General features: G+C 38.6%; 1 pseudogene; it reads left to right on the plus strand.

The window, feature by feature from the left end:
* Positions 1 to 18,810: 18,810 nt before the first annotated feature.
* LOC136388426 (SUMO-conjugating enzyme UBC9 pseudogene) lies at positions 18,811 to 19,868 on the plus strand (annotated as a pseudogene).
* The last annotated feature ends 916 nt before the right edge of the window (positions 19,869 to 20,784 follow it).

Genomic DNA, 20,784 nt, shown 5'->3' on the forward strand with positions numbered 1-20,784 from the left:
TTTGAAAATGGCAGTGCAGCTCCTTGAACATCATGTGCTTCAGTGGGGATTTGAGATGAAATGCTCTGCAGCTTCTATGTTCTACAACAGCCTCTAGTAAGGCTTTCAAACAAGGGCAGGGAGCCTCTCTCAGGAGAAGTTTTCAGAACCCTGGGCTGGTGGAATAGTTGGAAAATCCTTCACATCAGGGATATCTTCTATGAAATCTCCTGGTTAGCAAAGGGAGATAAATAGACCTTAAGCTACCAAAAGTATCTCAACAATTTTTTATATAGCATGCTAAGCAGAAAGGCAAGATAAGAGAAAGCCTGTTTATTTGGAAGAACCATACATTGCTTCAGAAGGATTTGAGTGACACAAATTGAGTCTCTGATGGAAGACTAAAAAAAAAAAAGAAAGCAAAATTTTCCAAATAAATATCAATGAACAATTAAAACCACCTGCTACTGCCTAGACCTCTGAGCTACCAAATTCTTTTAATAATCTGACCACAAACCTCAGAAAACCATCCAGAAAAAATATTGCTTGAGACCATCTTTTTTTTTTCTTTTTATCTTTTCTTTTTCTTTTTTTTTTCTCTGAAGCAAACCCCACCAGGAGCTACCTGAAGAGTCAGACTGACTGAGCAGTGCACAGTCGTCATGTGTATTGAAGAAAGGCAGGGTTCTGACTCCGGAAGGTGGAGAGTGGGAAAGCGTAGCGACAGGCAGTGACGGGTATGCAGTTCTCCTCTTGGCAGTTTTCCTCTTGCTTCCATCCTGGCATGCACAATTCATGACGGCACGATTTCCCAACCTCCATCTCTCATCTTCTTTGCTCTTCTCCTACTTCACTACTTTCGCAAGCCCAAAGTGGGGTATCAAGTGGGGTTTCCAAATACTAATGGCTTAACAACAGCCTTTTACTTAGCTCACAGCTTGGTGGATTGGTCAGAAATTTGAGCTGAGCTCACCTGAGTTGACATTTTGTTCTTACCTGAGCTCATTCATGCTGCTTCTTAGCTAAGTGAGTTTGTTTGTGGGGTTGACTGGCTGTCCACAAAGACTCTGGGGACAACTGAACATCATTATCCGCTAAACTAGCCTAAACTTGCTCTGAGTGAGCTCAGCAGGGTTCCAAGAATTAGAGCATAAGTTCAAGGCCTCTTGAGGTCTAAGCTCAAAACTGGCAGAATCCACATCTGTCAAATTCTATTGGCCAAACAAATCACAAGTTCAGCCAAATTCAAGGGACAGAAAAACAGACACCATCTCTTCAAGGGAGGACCTGCAAAGTAACATTGCAAAGGGTTATGGATTTAGGGAGGGAAATAATTATGGCCCTTTCCGCAAAACATTGAACACATATGGGGTTTAAGGGCAAGGGCCACCATTTCTGTTTCTTTCCTTGCACCTTATTCTGCTTTCTGTTCACCCTTTATACCAAACTATTCACCCAAATCTTTAAAGTTTTTACTTCTTGTCTCTGCTAAACTCTTCTGAGATGATCTGGTCAATAAAGTTTTAAACAGCTACCTCTCTCTGCTTAGCTTTTCTTAGAATGTTAAATATCTTTGCTCAGACAAGACAAATAACATTAGAAAAATAACAGACTTCTTGAGCCCTAAGAAGTTTATATTTTCCTTCTAAATTAACAATACAGTTTTCATAGAGTCCAAAATCCAAACCATTCTCATATTCTTCTCAGTAGCTTCAAGCTTACTTTTAAATCATTTGTAATCCTGCGGGAAATCATTAGTGAGTCATGGCCTCACTATAGCTCTCTGATGGCCTCTGATAATTATTTTACCATCCACATCAGAAATTTTTTAAAGTTCCATTTTAAAATTTTACTCCATTGTTGAGATTTCTTCTTGGGAGGATCCCAATTTTTTTTTCTTTTTCCAAAAGGAAACTCAGAATCAATGAGTCCCTGGAACACAAAACCCTCCAGGGTCCAGTTGCCACAGTCTGATAAACCGAGGTGACTCCTGAAAATAACACTCATTGCTGCTGTTTCTGCCTTTTCATACATCCTGGAATTTGTTCTGATTTATCCCTAGCCTCTCCTTTAACATATCTGTTGCTGGCTGAGCTTCAAGAAAGGAGATCCTTCTGAGCTCAAAGGTGGAGCACATGCTGGGGAATTGAGCCACTTAAACCTAACTTTCTGTATATATCTGAGTGCTAACAGACACTGGAAATGCATCAGCACCAACCTCCATAGTTAAACTATAAGAAGAAATTATTACTTAAAAAGGCTTGTCAGATTCCTTTGCAAATTCTCAATGTATCTTTATCTCCTTTACCAATTGTTATCGTCTTCCTTTGTGTCCCAGGGGAAGAGGCAGCCTTACTCCTTTTCATAAACAAATCAACCCTATGAGTCTTTACCTCACTCCATCTACTATGCAAACATCATATCATTAGTATTCTCTCTCTTCCCTTCTCTCCCCTTCCTTGGGTCTATGCCCTCAGCCGACAGACATGATCAAAGTTCCTATCTCCAAAATAAACTTTCTTGCAACCCACCTGCTGCATTTTTCTGGCTGCTTATCTACTCTTCACACTTCTACTAATTCACCTCCTATTTATAACTCAGCTCTCTGTAATTGGCCTTTAGCCCCATCACTCCACTGAGTCAACAATGGACAAACCAAGAGACTTTCTCAGCCTCTTACCTACTTGACCTCCCAGCAGAATTTGTCACTCCTGATAACTGCCTCCTTCTTTAATCTCTTTCCTTGATTTCTGAGACAGTTCCTTTTATTAATTCTCCTCTTCTGCTTCTCTTTTCTAGTTCCTTCCAGATACTCCCCTTCCTCCACTTTATCCTTAAGCATTGGCCATCTTTACTCATATAAACTCTCCCTGGGTAAGAGTCCCTTCCCCACCCATCTTACTGGACATCTAATAGTAGATGTTCCATAAGCTTTTAAACACAATAATTTTTAAACCAAACTTATTTTCTTTCTTTCCACAGTTTTCCTACCCAACTATCTCCTCTTTCTACATTCTTCATTTTAGTTAGAAATGCCGTTGATTGTCTCCCCAATATTTATTCTGTTCTTTTATAATGACAATTTTATTTGGGCACATGGCTATTCAGCCAAAGACTACATTTCCAGCCTCCTTTGCACCTAGGAGAAGACTATGTCACCAGGACATGGCAAATGAAATGTGAGCATAAGTAGTGCAACCTGCTGGTCATGCCCTTATTAGCTAGGGTGGATTCTGTTGTCTACAGCTAAAAACACTGAGCAATATAGTAATTAATACCAAAATTGAAGTTTGTGAGTTTGGGGTTCTCAGTTATGCAGCTCATCCCAAATGTCTCCATTCCAATTCTAGGGATCCTACTCTTCCCCATCAATGCCCTAGTGTTGGTCAAATAAGTTTGTAAATATAATATATAGGTTTGCTCACTTATCATTTGCACTGGGTATGGGGGACAAGCTGTAAGCAGGCAGGGTTGTTATACCCTAAGGCTTAGTTTTAAGACTAAGCCTTTCCCACCCTAAGTGACTTTGTATCAGAGACTTCTTTGTATATTGGATTAAAGTTTTTGATTTCTACACTGTAAAATGGGGCAGACCGGGAGCTTGCTCTCCCTCGGTTCCTGAGATTAGCATTAGAGGAGAGAACAGAGAAAGGAGAGCAGAGAAAGGCCACATGGAGGAGAGGAGAAGCAGCCAAGATGGCGGAGTGCTGAAGGAGAAGCCAGTTTGTGCAGTTTGTGTAGAGAGAAGGAGATGGGGAACACAGGTGAATAAGGCTGGTAAGGTAGAAAACTTTGATTCTAGGAAACTTGGATAAGTCAGTGGCTTTGGGAGCGCTGAATGGAAAGGGAAGTCTTTAAGTCTTTTCTCACTGTGTGTATTTCTCGCCCGCCCGGTGCAAGCTAGGATAACAATGATGGCCCACCAGTTCTTGGCTTCGTTGTTTCATTACTGTCTATCCAAATCAAATGGGAACCTGCATGGGCCAGATGGCTGTGATGGTGGCTGTGGCTACTGGCTTTACACCTAGTCTTTACTTGAGACAACTTACAGGACTACAAATTCAAACTACACTATAATTCAGCAACTCTAGTGTCATAGGGTTAAATTCAAAATATGACTTTCAGCTACATAAATCCTTTGCTATGAAATTTTAAAATATTATTCAAGGAAACTTCTTAGAAATTTCTTGGTCTTCTGGTCATTTATTGAGCTGAGAATTTAAAATGTATACCTGTTATTATTTTTTCTTTACTTCTCCAGGGTGCTTTGAAGCAATAAACCAAGCCCATTGGTCTTTATTCTTCATGTGCCCTCCATAATGATGTTTTGCAATAGCCGCTCTTTCCCAACTTGTATATGTAACTATTTAAGTATCTCTTCTACCATAGGTAACAAGAACTACCAATGTCCTTACTTCAGTAATCACTAGGTTCTTATTGTCTTCAAATTCCAAATCAGCCATATATCTTATCTTATATTCCCATTTCTTTGAGGATCTATTTAGAGTGAATGTGTGTGGTATATATGAGTATTTGGATATTAAAGTTGTAGTCTAGGCAAAGAGTGTCAGTTCCCTATCCTTACATCAATTTCTCTCCTTCCCCCTTAGTATCAGAGTTCTCATTTTATTTGGAAAGCAAGATTTTCACCTAAAAATTCATACTTCTCTATGTCTCTAGCAGCTGGGAATGGTTACATGTCTAAATTCTGGTCAATGAGACATAAGTAAAAGAATTATTTGGGACTTCTGGGAATTCTGCTTTAAAGGAACCATCTCAGCAGGGCAGAATCTTTTTTGCCCTTCTGTCTTTTCTCTTGTTTCTGTCTTGCTTCTCAACTATCATGCCTTGGCCTCCAGCAACCATCTTGGATAATGAGGTGAGTTTGAGAATAAAAACCATGGAGTAGAAGAGTGGGACAGAGAGAAGGTGTCTGTGTTTCTGATGCCCGTAGAGCCTAGTGCCTACTTCCAAATTTTATTTACATCACAGAAAGTAAAATCCTCACTTGTTTAATCTTCTGTAATTTGGGGTTCTACTATTACATGCAGTCTAACCTAATTCAAGCTGATATATTCAATAAATGTTTCAAGGACAAAAAAAAAAAAAAAATAAGACCGAGGTTTGGTAGTAACAGTGTGCAAGAATAACAACAGTTATTCCAACCCAAGAATGTCACTTATCTAAAGAATAACTTTTATTACAGCCTTTTCCAGCAATCCTGTGAGGTGATTCAATTATATCATCCTTATCTTTCAGTTGAGATAATCCAGGCAATGAAAGTTTAAAACATCACTTTCAAGATTATGAGACTATGTAAGAGAAAGGTAATCAAACTCAAAGTTTGTTTGCCTGTATGCGTAGTCCCAAATTTCACTCAATGAAAGCAACAAAAATACAAGAAAACCATAACACAAACAGCTAAACCTTCCCTCGTACAGGACTAAGACTGGTTTAGATGATTTACTCTCTTGCATCTGTTGGATTAGCTATTTTCTGTGAAGATTTGTCAGGCATGTCCCTGTATGGTCATAACAAAGAAGTAGATGGTCCTGAAATCATTTTAGACTTTTTCTGACTTTATTCCTGAGAAGTTCAGGCAGCACTTCTATTGAATAGGTATTCTGGATCTCAACATGACCAACAGCCTGAGAGAGGGTGTGGATGTGGATCATCTCAACTGCAGGTTTCAATTTTTTCTCAACAGAGCTTTTTACACATTAACCCAATGTCTGGCTGAGGCAAGGGCCACAAGTTTTGTTTAGAAGCACAGTGCCAATATTTGGTGAAAAGGTAAAGAGAAAAGGGATAAATAAAACTAGAAAAAATGAGAGATTCTAAAATAAAATCAGAAAACCAAAGTTGGGTTGATGTTTCCACTATTGATATTGAAACTAAGACTAAACGCATTTTTCAGACTCAGGCAAAGCCAGTTTTTAGATTTTGGCTCATCTACCTGGTGGATACAAGGATTCGGCATCCCCTGCTGCTTTAGAAGATTTGAATCACTCAGTTTTGCATATTTTAGAATATATTTTGACATCACAAATCTTAAAGGAACAGGTTTTGGTGAATAATAGAAAATATCAAACAAATGTTACTTTTAAGACATATGTATCAACTGATTTGATTGTAAACTTCCTGTTAGAAACCAGGTCGCTGCCATTTCAGTCTTCTTTCCTGCAACTTCAAAGCAAAACCTTCCTCAAGAAGATCAGAGAAGCACCAAGATGGTATCTGAGGCCCTGGGAACAAGTGATGGCTGATGAGTCTAAAATCAGGTTTTCTAATAAAACTGGGGAGTCGTATCATTCAGACTGCTGGTACATTCTTCAGAGGAGTCAGATAATGCTCAACCTATACCTCTGAGTTGAAGAAAGTGATGTTGCCATAAAAAAAGAAAGTCTTTTTGGAGAACAAAATTTTGAGGGCCATTAAACTATTTGAAATCACTGTCTTCAACAGTCCCACACTGGAAATAAGGGATTCTGCATCAGTCTTCTTTACTCCCTAGGCTTCCTGGTACCTGCTTGGTTCCCTGATTGCACTGTGCTTGCTCAGAATATTGTGCCTTTGCCCACACTGGTCCCTTTGCCTGTGACATCCTAGACTCACCCATTCTTTACTTGGCTACTTTCCACTTGGCTAATTGTCCCAATATAGGTGTCACTTCCTTCGGACTGTTTTTCTTCAACCACCTCAGAACCAGAGCAATGAGTTCTCTCTGAGACCCCTACCACACAGTGCAACAGAATTTATCACACTATGTTATAATTCATGGGTTATCTGAAAGCACGTTCTGATTTTTATCTGCGTGGTGACAATGCCAAGCACAGTGCCAAGTTTGTGATGAGCCCTTAAAAACTGTCAAGTAAATGAATTAACCAATGCACAGGTGTGGGGAATACTATGTGGATAGCACAATACAAAGAGCACTGAGCTTAGCATCTCCAAGGCCTGGCTCCCTTATTACTTATTTACAGATTACTTAAAGCCTCTTAAACTCAGTTGCCCCATCTAAAAAATGAGAATTATAATCCCTATTTTATAGGATGGTTGACGGGTTAAATAAGATACTATAGGTAAAAGCATTTCACTTGTTTTCTAGTAGCCATTTATGAAATGTTATTTAAAAGCTATTTGAGCATTATTATTAACATCAACATACAGCTATTCCTTCTGCTTTGAAAAGGGATTTATAGTATCACAGGTAAGAAGAGATGCTTCCTTAATCTAATCTAAAAAGTCTAAAGGAAATGATCCTTCGAACAACAACTCTAGCACTTTGTTATGGGCTGGGATCCTTGCCTCCCCACTTGCTGCTTACCTTGATATACTCTCAGATTCCTAGTCTGTAAAACAGAGAGTCAAACTAGTATCAGTCATCTGCCTTTGATTTATAATCTGTGCATTTTAAGGTTCCCTGTGGGCTACATCCTTATATGTTCTCTGCTGTATCTTCAGGTTCTACAACAATGCCTGGCATATAGTAAACCCTCAATAAATATTGCTTGAGTGAATTAATTAATGATGCTTAATATAAGATAATAGACATATTTTTCAATGTCTTCCATAGATTAACATATACCACTCTGGAATAAAAAATTTGCAGCACATACCTTACATAAGAATTCTCGGACTGACTTGTGGTGGCACTGTGGATAAAGCATCGACCTGGAACACTGAGGTCACCGGTTTGAAACCCCCGGCTTGCCTGGTCAAGGCACAAATGGGAGTTGATATTTCCTGCTCTTCTCCCCTTTCTCTATCTCTCTTTCTTCTCTCTCTCTTTCTAAAAATGAATAAATAAAATTTTAAAAAAAGAAGAAGACTCTCATAGTAATAAATTGTCAAAGCAGCAGCAACTGTTTTGTTTGTTCTGCTAAGCTGAGGACAAATGACATATAAGCTTAAAAGAAAACAACCCAAGTGAATGTTGAGGTTTTGCTCCCTAGTGGACACTATGCCTTTGCCGAAGAGCAAAAACAGGGGGAATGCCTGTTCCCTTGATCTCTAACTGCTTCCACAGAAGACCCGACTGGCCATAACCTATTCGTGGTGTTGTGATTATGACAGGGAAGCAGATGAGGATCACCAGACATTAACATGGCTCCTAAAAGACAACCCACATTGGATTTTTCTATGTGTTCATATGTTGCCTGCTCCCTTAAAACATCCCAGATTTGAGAACAAAGGAAGAGGTCCAAGTGCCCCACAGAAGGCAAGAGATACAGAATATAGGATTTTCTTTCTCTTTTTTTCCCTTCCCTTGGGGTAGGAGAAAATTTTGAACTCCAGAGAGAAGTTGGTCTCTGCCTTCAATCACCAGGGTGTTGCATAGTCTCAGCCTTGCAATTTAAGAGTCTGTTCTGTTTCATGTTTGTCAAGCCCTAAGAAATGACATTGAATATAATTGAATAATGTTGTACAATGTAATTTTCCTCAATCTTATATAGAAGAGGTAAAATCTCTGAATCCAAGAAGCAAATGAGAATAACAGCGGGCCTCTGCTGTCCACCCAACCTCTTGTTAGAGTCTGCAATCACTTCCACTCCACGCACAATGGGCAGGAGCTGTATTCAAAGGCTGGGTGATTGTGTTGGAAGAATAAAGTGCTTTAAGGCACAGTGCTTAGATAAAAGACTACATAAAGCCAAGTCCAGAGTCATTACTTCTGTTGGTTCCTTTTTCTCTGCTAAAAACTTGTAAAAGGCATTTATGCCATCTGAGTCATGGAGCTACTCCTGTGTTCCAATTCATTTCACTGAATGAGTCCTAATAATGCATATTTTGAAAGGTATAGTCAAGTTGTTAGATCTAACTAATGAATCTTTCCAAATCATGCACACCATTTGCTGTAAACCATGCTAGATCAACACAGTTAAATTACATGTCATTTAATCTCCAAAAAACTGCAGAGAGATTGAATAGGTGGGATTTAGTTCTGAACCAATTACTTAAAGGTTTACCCTATAATCTTGGTGTTTAGTTAACATTCAGGCAAAAGAATAGCCGTGCAAGTCATTTGGGACAGCCCAGTAGGTTGGAAACTAGTAGGTGTGCATGAACACAGAGTATATGATTTTCTTTTAAAATTTAAAAGCTTTAACTGAAATACATTACATTTTTGTAATGTTGTGACCACTGTGCATAAAAAAAATGCTTTATCTATTGGCTTCTCATCTACCAAGAACATGGGCAAAATTATGCCTTCGTGGGTTTTTTTTAAAAAAACATACCTCAAAGTGTATGCTATATGAAATTCATCCACATTTAAGTGCAAGGCCATGAATCTGGCACTGCAGGGCACACAAAGTTGGGTCTATCATGGTCTCTTCCCTCTAGGAGTCCATATCCTAGTATGAGATGGACTATATAAAAGGCATAATGCAGTAAATGCCTACTAAAGAAACTAGTTATTTCTGTGGAAGGTGGGAGAAAGGAGACCTTAAACCTGATTAGCAGATCAGGGAAGGTGACAGATAAGAAGTAGATATAAAGGATGAATGGAATTTCAATTAAGGAACTATGAGGATGACGGCATTGCAGGAAGATGAACCAACAATACCATAAGTAATCAACATGGAGGCATGAAATCCCTACAAATGAAGAAACTTTTTAATTACATCAACTCTTAAATCCCACTTATATGTCCTGCCTACACTATGCTCAGGGCACAGGGGTCTTAATTAAAAAGAAGCATAATAGCCTGATCGGTGGTGGCACAGTTAATAGAGCATTGACCTGGGACACTGAGACCCAGGTTCAAAACCCAGAGGTTGCTGACTTGACAGTGGGCTCACCAGCTTGAGCATAAGGTTGCCAGTTTGAGCATGGATTCAAAGACATGATCCCATGATTGCTGGCTTGAGCTCAAAGGTCACTGGCTTGAAACCCAAGGTCACTGGCTTGAGCAAGGGCTCACTTTTGAATAAAAGTCACTGGTTCAGCTGGAGCTCCCCAGTCAAGGCTCATATGAGAAGCAATCAATGATCAACTAAGGTGCCACAATAAAGCATTGATGCTTCTCATCTCTCTCCCTTCCTATCTATCGCTCTCTCTTGAAAAAATTAATAATAATAATAAAAAGAAGCATAATACTGCCTCTCTTCTGTGCATAAAGTATCCCCAAAGACCTTTTTACCACAGTCACAGAAGAAACTAAACAGTATCTTTATTACTCTATATTCAGGCCATGGTGATAGTCCCTAACTGACTTCCAGGCCACTGGTTCTCATTTTTCAATCCCTGCACACTGAGGTCTTATTATCCTTCTTAAAAGATGTATTTCTAAGAAGAAGTCAAGTTACTTTAGGTAGAAGAGCATGCTATATTCTTCTAAGGTAGCCTAATGTTTACAAGATAAAACCTAAATTTCTTGTCCTGGACATCAGATCTCTCCTTGATCTGGTGTAAATTGCTCATTCTGTCTTATTCTCCTACTATTCCCCATCATATGAGTCATGATGGCATCTTATCACTAAGAAACTACATAGAACCCAGGGATTAAAAAAGAAAACTTCTAGGACTGATCAGAGATGAGAAAGAAAATGATCCATCCCCAGATGGTATATCAGAAAGAGAAAACAGAGAGTCAGAGAGACAGAGAGGCTGAGAGGCTGAGTCTTGCTAAGAAAAAGTTTTTGAGGAGAATATAATTTTTATGAGTGAAAGTTGAATTTTAAATTTGAATTTTAAAAGTAAAAATCAAATAAAATTTTAATAAGATGTTAACTCATAATTTTGGTCTAGTGAAACTCATTCACAACAATTTGAAATGATCACTTATTTATTTGTTCAGCAAATAATGACTGAGTGTCCACACTGTGCCAAGCACTATTCTAAGTCCATGGGGATAGTGGTAAACCTGACAGAGTGGTCCTACAGACAGAGTGTAGTAAAGACTAATATGATAATACTAAAATAAAGTGGTTAGGCCAGAAAATCTGTCTATAAGGTGCACTCACACACCCACACTCCAATTCAGCAGAGCAGTGACTGGGGACTTCTAGGTTACTAGAAAAGGCAATAAAAGATGCTACTCGATTTCACTGGTGTATTCTTGCCCTTCTGAAACCAGTGATGCATATAAATATTGCTAAAATTTCAAACCATAAAGACTTGATCGGTTTTTTTAATTAATGTTCTTATTCTTTCTTATAACAAATTATTTTCAATTTCTGAAATACTTTAAACAAGAGTAAGGGGTCCAGACTCCACAAGAATTTCAGCTTTTCAGAAACTGAGTGCCTTAATTAAGATCTGTTTGATTAACAAGAACAGAAGTCAACTTCAGCTAGCTTAATTGAAAGAGAAATTTTATTCTAAAGTTACAGGAGTAATTCACAAAACTCAGGGGCTTGAAGTCAGCCAAGCTTTAGAAAGGTTTATAACTTGAGAGCCACTGGAACACAGACGGTATCCCCTCTCCATTTCTCCTCCTTCTTTCTCTCAGTATAGTTGTTTCTTCTCTCTCTTCAGGCCATCTTTCTCTGATTGCATCCCCATTGGTTGAGTTTTCACCACTTGCATTCCAGCCATAAAGAAAGATCGACTATCTCTGACTCCCAACACCAAATTCCTGGGAGTGAGAATCTAATTGATTCCTCTTCAGTTTACCCTGTTGCAATGACACAGGGTTGGTGTCCAAAACTCAAACATGGATGCCAGGGTCCTGTTAGTATAAGAGGCCTTGTGAGCTAGGGAAATCAACAGAAAGGTTCTTCTACAAGGAAAATGTATACAGGAATTCCACTCTCTCACTGAGAGATTTCTTTCAAGATTCAGTAAGTTACAAGTTACTCTGCTAGAAAACAATAGAAGGAAAAGAAAAAATAATATGTTTAACAATTAAATCCAACATCCTTTTTCATCTACATTTTAAGATACCCTAGAGAAGCAGTTCTCCAAGTATTTTATCTCAAGGCCCATTCACCCTCTTAAAAGTTATCAACAACCCCAATGGGCTTTCGTTTATGTGGGTTAGTCTGCCTGTAATAGATATTTACCATACTAAATGTTAAAACAGAATTTTTAAAATATTTATTTTAAAATTAAAAAAACTCCTTGAATGTTAACATCTATATGAAAAATAATTACATTTTCCAAAACAAAATATTATTCAGTGAGAAACCATTATTTTATCTTTTTTAAATCCCCTTCATTGTCTAGCTTTAGAGATTGCTAATATATTCTCACATCTCCTTCTGCTTTTAATCTGCTGTGATATCACACATCATGTGCCCTTTGGAAAACTCCATTGTACACTCTTGAGAGAATGAAAAAAAAAAAAAAGAAAAAGAAAAGAAACAAATAACGTCTCAATCTTATTATGGAAATAGGTTTGACCACACATGACCTAGAAAAGGTCTCAAGGGCCTCAAAATGAGAACTGCTGCACCACAGATTAACCTGTCATCTGTATGGAAATAGACATTTAAATTAAACTAAGCAACTTGGTTTATAGGAGTAACTTGTCTTGGTCTCCATATAAACCGGCCCACCCAACTTGGCTCCCTACATTAATCATATTATATTTTGATTAATTTGATGAATCCATGATCAATTGAATTTGACAAATTTTATTGATAAATAGTAGGATATGGAAGTTACTAAAAAGAGCCTTGGAAAGGACAAACCTAAAATTAAAAGGTAAATTCTCTACATATTAGCTGTCTGACATCAGGCAAATTCTCTAAGTCTCAGTGTCCCCATTTTTAAATAAGCATTATAGTGATACTACTTACTTATGGGGTGTGAAGATTGAATAACAAAATATAGTAAAGTGCTTAGCATAATACACAACATATCATGAGTGTTCAATGTGTTAGCTGTTTTTATTAGGTTTGTTACTTGTCATATCTGTGCTCACAGCCATTATGGATTGTAAGGCCAGTGGCGTGTCACTGTTGTGGCCATGCAGGTTCTCATGGGATTTGGGCAGACAGTAAAGAAACAATGGAGCCAGAAAATGGTGAGTCATTCCTTTATTAAAGTCTCACACCAGCTGATGAGCAAATACACAGGGAAAACACTTCCCTTTCCATTTAGGGCTCCCAAAGCCACTGACACAGTCTCTGATTCCACAACCAGGAGAATCTTCTCCGGTTTCTCCTACAGTGGTCAGCAAACTCATTAGTCAACAGAGCCAAATATCAACAGTACAACGATTGAAATTTCTTTTGAGAGCCAAATTTTTTAAACTTAAACTATATAGATAGGTACATTCCTTATCGAGGTAGCGCCCGTATGTGGTATTTTGTGGAAGAACCACACTCAGGGAGCCAAAGAGCTGCATGTGGCTCATGAGCTGCAGTTTGCCAACCACTGTGCTAGAATAAAAGGCCTCACCAGTCTCAGCAGAGCTTGCAAAGCCCTTCAGCTCTGGTTCCCTATCTGCACACTTTCCCTTTCTCTGCCAACATGGCTTCTCTTTCAGCACTCTGCATTCTCTCTACTCTCCCTGCAAAACATGCCTTCTTTCTGCCTCTCCTTCTTCTCTCTCTTTTCAAAACTTTCTGGTGTGAAAACCTCTCCTCCAGCAAACATTAGCAAAACAATGGCCCTTCCCAAGCAAGAAGGTAATTTGCAGTGTCACAGACCACATATACCTGGCACTGCCCAGCGCCATTTTGTAACAATAAAAGTGAGCAAATTCAAAAAATACAAATATTACAAACTCACTTGTCTAACATGGAAAATTAGTCCTAAAAATGATGACTTATGTCTTGTATATTAGATGTCCCTATCCTACAGGAAAAAATACCAAGTAACCATATCACTAAGACAGCCATTGGGCACAGAGCGATTTTGGAGAAAATGGGGTCCTTCTATCCACATGGCTGGCTTACAAAGTTATTGGTCTCACTGAGACATTCTAGAAAATGCCTTCAAGTGGGCTGGCAAAACTAAAATGTATGTGGGCCTGGTTATAATAATACTGGTTCTATTCCTAAACTTTTATTTTATATCTTGATTCAAATGATTTTTTGGAGCCTTAACAGAGGTTGCCTTTTGGATAAAAAATAATAATAATAAGGCTCTCTGATTGTTTACTTGCAAATCCAATTTCATCTATTCTTTCCTTATTTTATCTCCATATGTTTCAAATTGACAAAAAATGGTAAAATGAGGATGAGGGAGGTTAAAATTTTCTTATGGAACCCATATAAAATAAGCAGTTAAAATGTGGGAGACTGATCGCTGCTTTCTGACTTATCTTAAGCCTTCTCTACCTTCATTTCATGTTCTTGTTGAGGACACAAAATACACAAGTCATTTAATTTTCTTAATCCAATGGCAGTATATTCTTCTAAAATGAAACAGAAAAGTATTTCCTTAGAGCACATGCTGTGCGGTCAACGACAACAAATATCTTTTACAAGAGACAGAAGTGAGGGAGGAAGAGGATAAGACAATTACCTTAGGTGACCACTAGTCAGTTTTATCTAGGTCCTCTCCGACTCCACACTGGCAGACTTTGACCCAGGGTCTGAGAACTAACATGCCAAGAAAAAGAGCCAGGAAATAAACTCATTTATCTGGCAAGTTGTGATTACTTGCTTTGAAAAATATCCTTTTCTTCTGTTAAGCTTTAAAGTTCTTTCTCACAAGCTTCATAATGAAACATTTAGATTCCTAGTCACTCTATAATCTCCAAAAACAAACAACTAATATCCAGTATCCCTGCCTTCATATTAATGAGAGAATGCAATAAAGCATCAATCTAGAATTACATAAACCAGAACATTTTGAAAAAAGTTTTGTTGGCAGCATATCAAAGCACAACTGATAACTAATGCAAACTTTCATGTTTGGATTAAATAATAAAATGTTTGTTTATGTAATTTTTTTACTTTCAAAAACTGAAAGACTCACATTTTTGTTAAATTCTTTCATGATTTGGAGTATACAACCATTTCCACCTTCTCTTGGGTCAGCGGTTTCTCAGGAGATAGTGAAAGTAGGATATGTAGAAAAAACTGTTAGTGGCCACATAAAATAATGTTTATCTGCTGCCTTTTTTACTTATGTAAATGTATTGCCCTTTGTAAAAAAACATTTGTTGCCTTTGGCCACCCAGATGTTCTTCAAGAAAATACTTTAATGTTCATTTTATAAGAAAATATTGGCATTAGGTAAAGAAATTAAATAACATATATTTTGGTCCTCAAATATATTACCTTATAACATTTTACTTAATAATAAATGTTATTTATCATATATAGTAATATTTATTATTTTAATATTTGCTAAAATGCTATTTATTTTAAAAGTTTTTAGAATTAATATTCAAGTTTTGATAAAATACAATATAAATAAGTTTCATATTAATAGAGAATGTCTTGGCTCTGGTCTGGTAGAACATCATCTCTGCATGCCAAGATGTGGGTCCGATCCCTGGCCAGGGTACATAAGAGTCAACCAATGAATGCATGGATAAGTCCAGCAACAAATTAGTGTTTCTCTCTCTCTCTCTCTCTCTTTCTCTCTCTCTCTCTCTAAAAAGTAATTTTAAAAATATTTTAAATAGAGACTATCTTGGAGGAAAGGTTAATCCAGAAGTATAATCCCTAAGAGGAAGAGATTGAGCATTGCCCACAATTCTTTGTGTCACAGGAAAGTTTTCCATAGTTAAAATGTCAGGGCTCTGTTCACTTTATACCTTATGACTGGGGTCAGGAACTTTTTTGGCTGAGAGAGCCATGAACATCACATATTTTAAAATGTAATATCATGAGAGCCATACAACGACCCATGTACGTTACACATTATCCAATAAAAATTTGGTGTTGTCCCAGAGGACAGCTGTGATTGGCTCCAGCCTCCTGCAATCATGAACATGAGCAGTAGGAAATGAATGGATTGTAATACATGAGAATGTTTTATATTTTTAACATTATTATTTTTTTTATTAGAGATTTGTCTGAGAGCCAGATCTAGCCATCAAAAGAGCCACATGGCCCTGGCCGGTTGGCTCAGCAGTAGAGCGTCGGCCTGGTGTGTGGAGGACCCGGGTTCGATTCCCGGCCAGGGCACATAGGAGAAGCACCCATCTGCTTCTCCACCCCCCCCCTCCTCCCTCTCTGTCTCTCTCTTCCTCTCCCGCAGCCAAGGCTCCATTGGAGCAAAGATGGCCCGGGCGCTGGGGATGGCTCCTTGGCCTCTGCCCCAGGCGCTAGAGTGGCTCTGGTCGTGGCAGAGCGACGCCCTGGAGGGGCAGAGCATCGCCCCCTGGTGGGCAGAGCGTCATCCCTGGTGGGCGTGCCGGGTGGACCCTGGTCGGGCACATGCGGGAGTCTGTCTGACTGTCTCTCCCCGTTTCCAGCTTCAGAAAAATACAAAAAAAAAAAAAAAAAAAAAGCCACATGTGGCTCGCGAGCCATAGGTTTCTGACCCTGCCTTATGAATACAAGAAAAGTTTGAAAGTTTTCACACCTCAGGATAGATTGCTGAGCAGAGCCATGAAGTACTGATGCATTTTCTTTCCCCATGTTCCAACAATAATACCAACCCTAGTGTTCCATGAAGACCTACATACTTATCAGTCAAATGGAATGATAGATTGACCAAAGAAAACTTTGGAGATTTTAAAGGATGATGTTATATATCCTTTATGCACAGAAAGTCGGACTTGAATTTTTTTTAACATGCAAACATTTATTTCTGGTCAACATAAAAAAATCAAGATAAGAATCTTTCCAAGGTCATGCCCTAAAGTTAAATTTTTTCTAATTTTAGACTCTACTCTTAACATAGTTTCCCATAAAATTTAAAACCTACTTCAGTACCCACACTTTGCACAAATTAATATAAAGAGGGTTTTGAAGAATGAAGCTTAGAAGCAGGTAAAATAAGAAGAGTTTTAATTTTTCCATGAAAGAGAGGGAAAAAACAGTAAATAAAGAGTCTTGAAATTTTTTAGTTATTCTAAATCCTCTTGTTTAAGGAACCTATTTAATTTTCAAAGAAATATTATCCTTAGATCTTTAAAACCAGAACACATTTATTAATACATCATTTTAAAATTATTATTCTTTTATTATTACTATTAATTATCTTAACACTGAAAACATTTCTTATGTTGATGAAAAGATTTCTTATCAGTAGCTTTACCATATTATTTTAATAAAATGAATAGGAAATGAAGCCATAAAATCATTAGGCAAGAATAGATTACAAGTTGTTAATTTTAATAATCGCACAGTAGCTCATATTAGAACAATCACCCCAAAGTAACAATTATGAACTCTGGACAAAACACAAGAAACAATATCTAAAGCCATTTGACAGTGGCCAAAAGCAAGTAAAACTGGAGGTGGTTGACATTCAGGGGAAAAGTATGGCACTGGATAACTGACTTGCTTTTTATGTCATTTTGCCTGAGGGCAGTCCTCCATTGATGCCTCAAGAAGGTGGCTAAAACTTGATTAGAAACCTTACTGGCTAATAAACCAGAATACAAAATGTGGACAGTAGCAGCTGGAAAGTGAAGGCAGAAACACTGCAAAGAAAAGAGTCACAGAAAAAAAGTTTCAAATTCTATGTACAGACTCTATTCAAACCTCTGGCCAGCCCTAAACTAAGTATATGTTGAGCAGATATCAAAATACCCAGCTAAGGCTAAAAGAACTAAACAGAAATTTCACTTGCTATACACCACAGAGAAATTTAGAATTTGAGATCAGCCATGTTAATTGTCTGCTAAAAAAGAAAAGCAATATTCTTAAGAATTACATAACAGAATCCAAGTTCCCTAAATATCCAAAATATGCATGATACAATACAAAATTAGTATGCATAAGAAGAAATAAGAAAATACGACTCATACACAAGAGAAATAATAATAATCATTGGAGAGCAACCCCAAGATGGCTCAGATGTTGGAATTAACAAATAAGGGTTTTAAAGCAGAGATTATAATTATGCTTAAATATGCAAAAGAAATACAATGAATGAGAACATCGAAAAACAGAACAGATTATGAAAGAATCAAATGGAAAACTTGAACTAAAAATACATCTAAAAATTTTAATTCACTGAATGAGCTTAGCATTAGACTGAAAATGACAAAAGAGACTTTTCTGCAGCCAGGATTTCACGAGCTCTCGCCAGAAGTAGGCCTCTTATCAAGCCGGCGCTTACCAAGGAGAAGTATGTGTTCAATCAAGCAGCAAGATAGTGAAGCCCAATGGCGAGAAGCTAGATGAGTTCGAGGAGTCTGGCATCTTCCAGGCTCTACCACACCTGGAGACAAAATCAGCCCTCAAGGCTCAGCTTTGGGAGCTGAACGTCACAGCTGGTCGAGGAATCCGAAGTTGATGTTGGTCGGAAAGCTGTTATAATCTTTGTTCCAGTTCCTCAACTGATGTCTTTCCAGAAAATCCAAGTCTGGCTGGTACACGAGTTGGAGAAAAAGTTCAATAGAAAACATGTTGTTTTTATCGCTTAAAGGAGAACTCCGTTGGAGCCAACTCGGAAAAGCCATGCAAAGAATAAAACAGAAGTGCCTCAGGAGCCGCACTCCGACAACCGCGCACCACGCCATCCAGGAGGTTCTGGTTTTCCCAAGTGAAATTGTGGGCGTGAGAATCCACCTGAAACTGGATGGCAGCTGGCTCATAAAGGTTCACTGGGCTTAAAGCCCAGCGGGACAACGTGAAACACAGGGTTGAAACCCTTTCTAGTGTTTATAAGAAGCTCACAAGCAAGATTATTAATTTTGAATTCCCAGAGTTTCGGGAGGGAAGTCCCAAGACAAAGGAAGCGCTAAGCCACCTCCATCGCTGGGGCCTCGTCCCCCCACTTGCCGGGCCACGGCCGCCCTAGGACTTTGAATATGTCGGGGTCACCCTCAGCAGACTCACCAGGAGAGGAAAGCTTGGAGAAGAGACCACCCATTTAGTTTTGTGGGTGTCCCAACAAAAAAAACCTGATGGCACGATGAACCTCATGAACTGGGAGTGTTCCATTCCAGGGAAGAAAGGGACCCCTTGAGAAGGAGGCTTGTTTAAACTATGGATGCTCTTCATAGATGACTATCCATCCTCACCTCCAAAATGCAAATTTGAACCACCGTTATTTCACCCGTATAGGTACCCTTCAGGCACGGTGTGCCTGCCCATCCTCGAGGAGGATAAGGACTGGAGGCCAGCTGTTGGGCAAATGAGTTTGTAAAATAGGATTTTTGAGTTTGCTCACTTTTATTGTTTAAAATGGCATTGCCTACATGAATAGCACTGCCCAGGTGAAACTGCTAATTACCTTCCTGCTTCAGAAGGGCCATTGTTATGCTACTGTTAGCTGGAGGAGAGGTTTTGGGCACCAAAGAAGTTTTTTAAAAGGAAGGAGCAGGAGAGAAGGAGGAAGCTTTTTTTTTTTTTTTTTTTTTTTTTTTTTTTTTTTTTTTTTTGAGAAAGAAGCCAAGATGGCAGAGTGCTGAGAAAGAAGCAAGTTGTGCAGAGAGAGAGATGTGCAGATGGGGAACCAGAGGTGACTGAGACTGGTGGGGGCCTTTGATTCTAGGAAAAACTGGATGAGTCAGTAGCTTTGGGAGCCCTGAATGGAAAGAGAAGTGTTTCCCTCGGTGGGTTTACTCTCCAGCCAGTTGTGAGGCTAGAATAAAGGAATAGCCCACCAATTTTTGACTCCACTGTTTCTTTACCGTCTGCCTGAATCTAATGGGAACTTGCATGTGAATGGTCACAATGGCGGCGGCCCCTGGCCTTACACCAGCAATCACAATTAAGCAGATCTTATTAGGAATACAGGAACTTCTAAATAAACCAAATAGCCAAGATCCAAGCAGAGGCTTCCACAATTTACTGCCAAAACAGAGTGGAATATAAGAATGGGTTTGAGCACAAGCCAAGAAGTTTGCACCCTCATAAGCAGTGACCTGTGGCAACATCAAAAGGAAGAGATTGGTTTGACATGAAGTTGTTTACAACATTTGCAGATCTAGCATTGCCCTATACAATTACGAGTCACCTAGGGGAGGCAGGCGGACGCCATTTTCCACTTCTGCCACTGGTACACATTTCTCCACTTGATGAATTGCCCAGTTTTTCATACAGGGTCTCTTCTTTCAGTCTTTTGTATTTTTGATTGTTATGTAAAACTTGCTTTTATTTTAATATTGATGTATTTCAACTGCTGTAAAATTATAAACTTTTATACTTCTACAAGTCCCTGAGGAGCTAGTTCCCTTTGCTCGCAGGTGCAGGCATACTTCCCACTGTGAGAACCACCCATAGCTCCAGCTGGCTGTGTGGAAAGAACTCAGCCTGTCCCCTGCCCTTGTGCCTCTGTCCTCTGCAGAACCTTGGTTGTGCAGCTCTGAGTCTTGGATTCAAAGCCAGCCAGCCATCGCCGCCTCTTGTTTCTGCATCATTTCCTTTGTGTTTATATGGCACTTTGTCTGTGTTGCTGTTTACAGTAAATAAACTGTTTATATAAAGAAAAAAATGACTAAATATTTTCTCAGTAAAAAAAAAAAAGGATGAGTCAGTAAATGTGAAGATAGATCAAGAAACTTAACCAATCTAAATACAGAGGAAAAAAATTGAAAATAGAAAGAGCTTTAGAGACTATGAGAAAATAGGAAAAAAATAGGTGCACATGTAATTATAGTCCCAGAGGAAGAGAAAATAGAATAAAGAATAAAAAACTTTTGAAACAATAATAACAAAAAAAATCCCTAATTTGATAAAGGAGGACATATGCTTACAAATTCAAGAATCTCAGTGCGACCTGTGGTGGCGCAGTGGATAAAGTGTCGACCTGGAAATGCTGAGGTCGCCGGTT

The sequence above is a fragment of the Saccopteryx leptura genome, chromosome 1 (genome assembly GCF_036850995.1).
Source record: "Saccopteryx leptura isolate mSacLep1 chromosome 1, mSacLep1_pri_phased_curated, whole genome shotgun sequence".
In the NCBI taxonomy this organism is placed as follows: domain Eukaryota; kingdom Metazoa; phylum Chordata; class Mammalia; order Chiroptera; family Emballonuridae; genus Saccopteryx; species Saccopteryx leptura.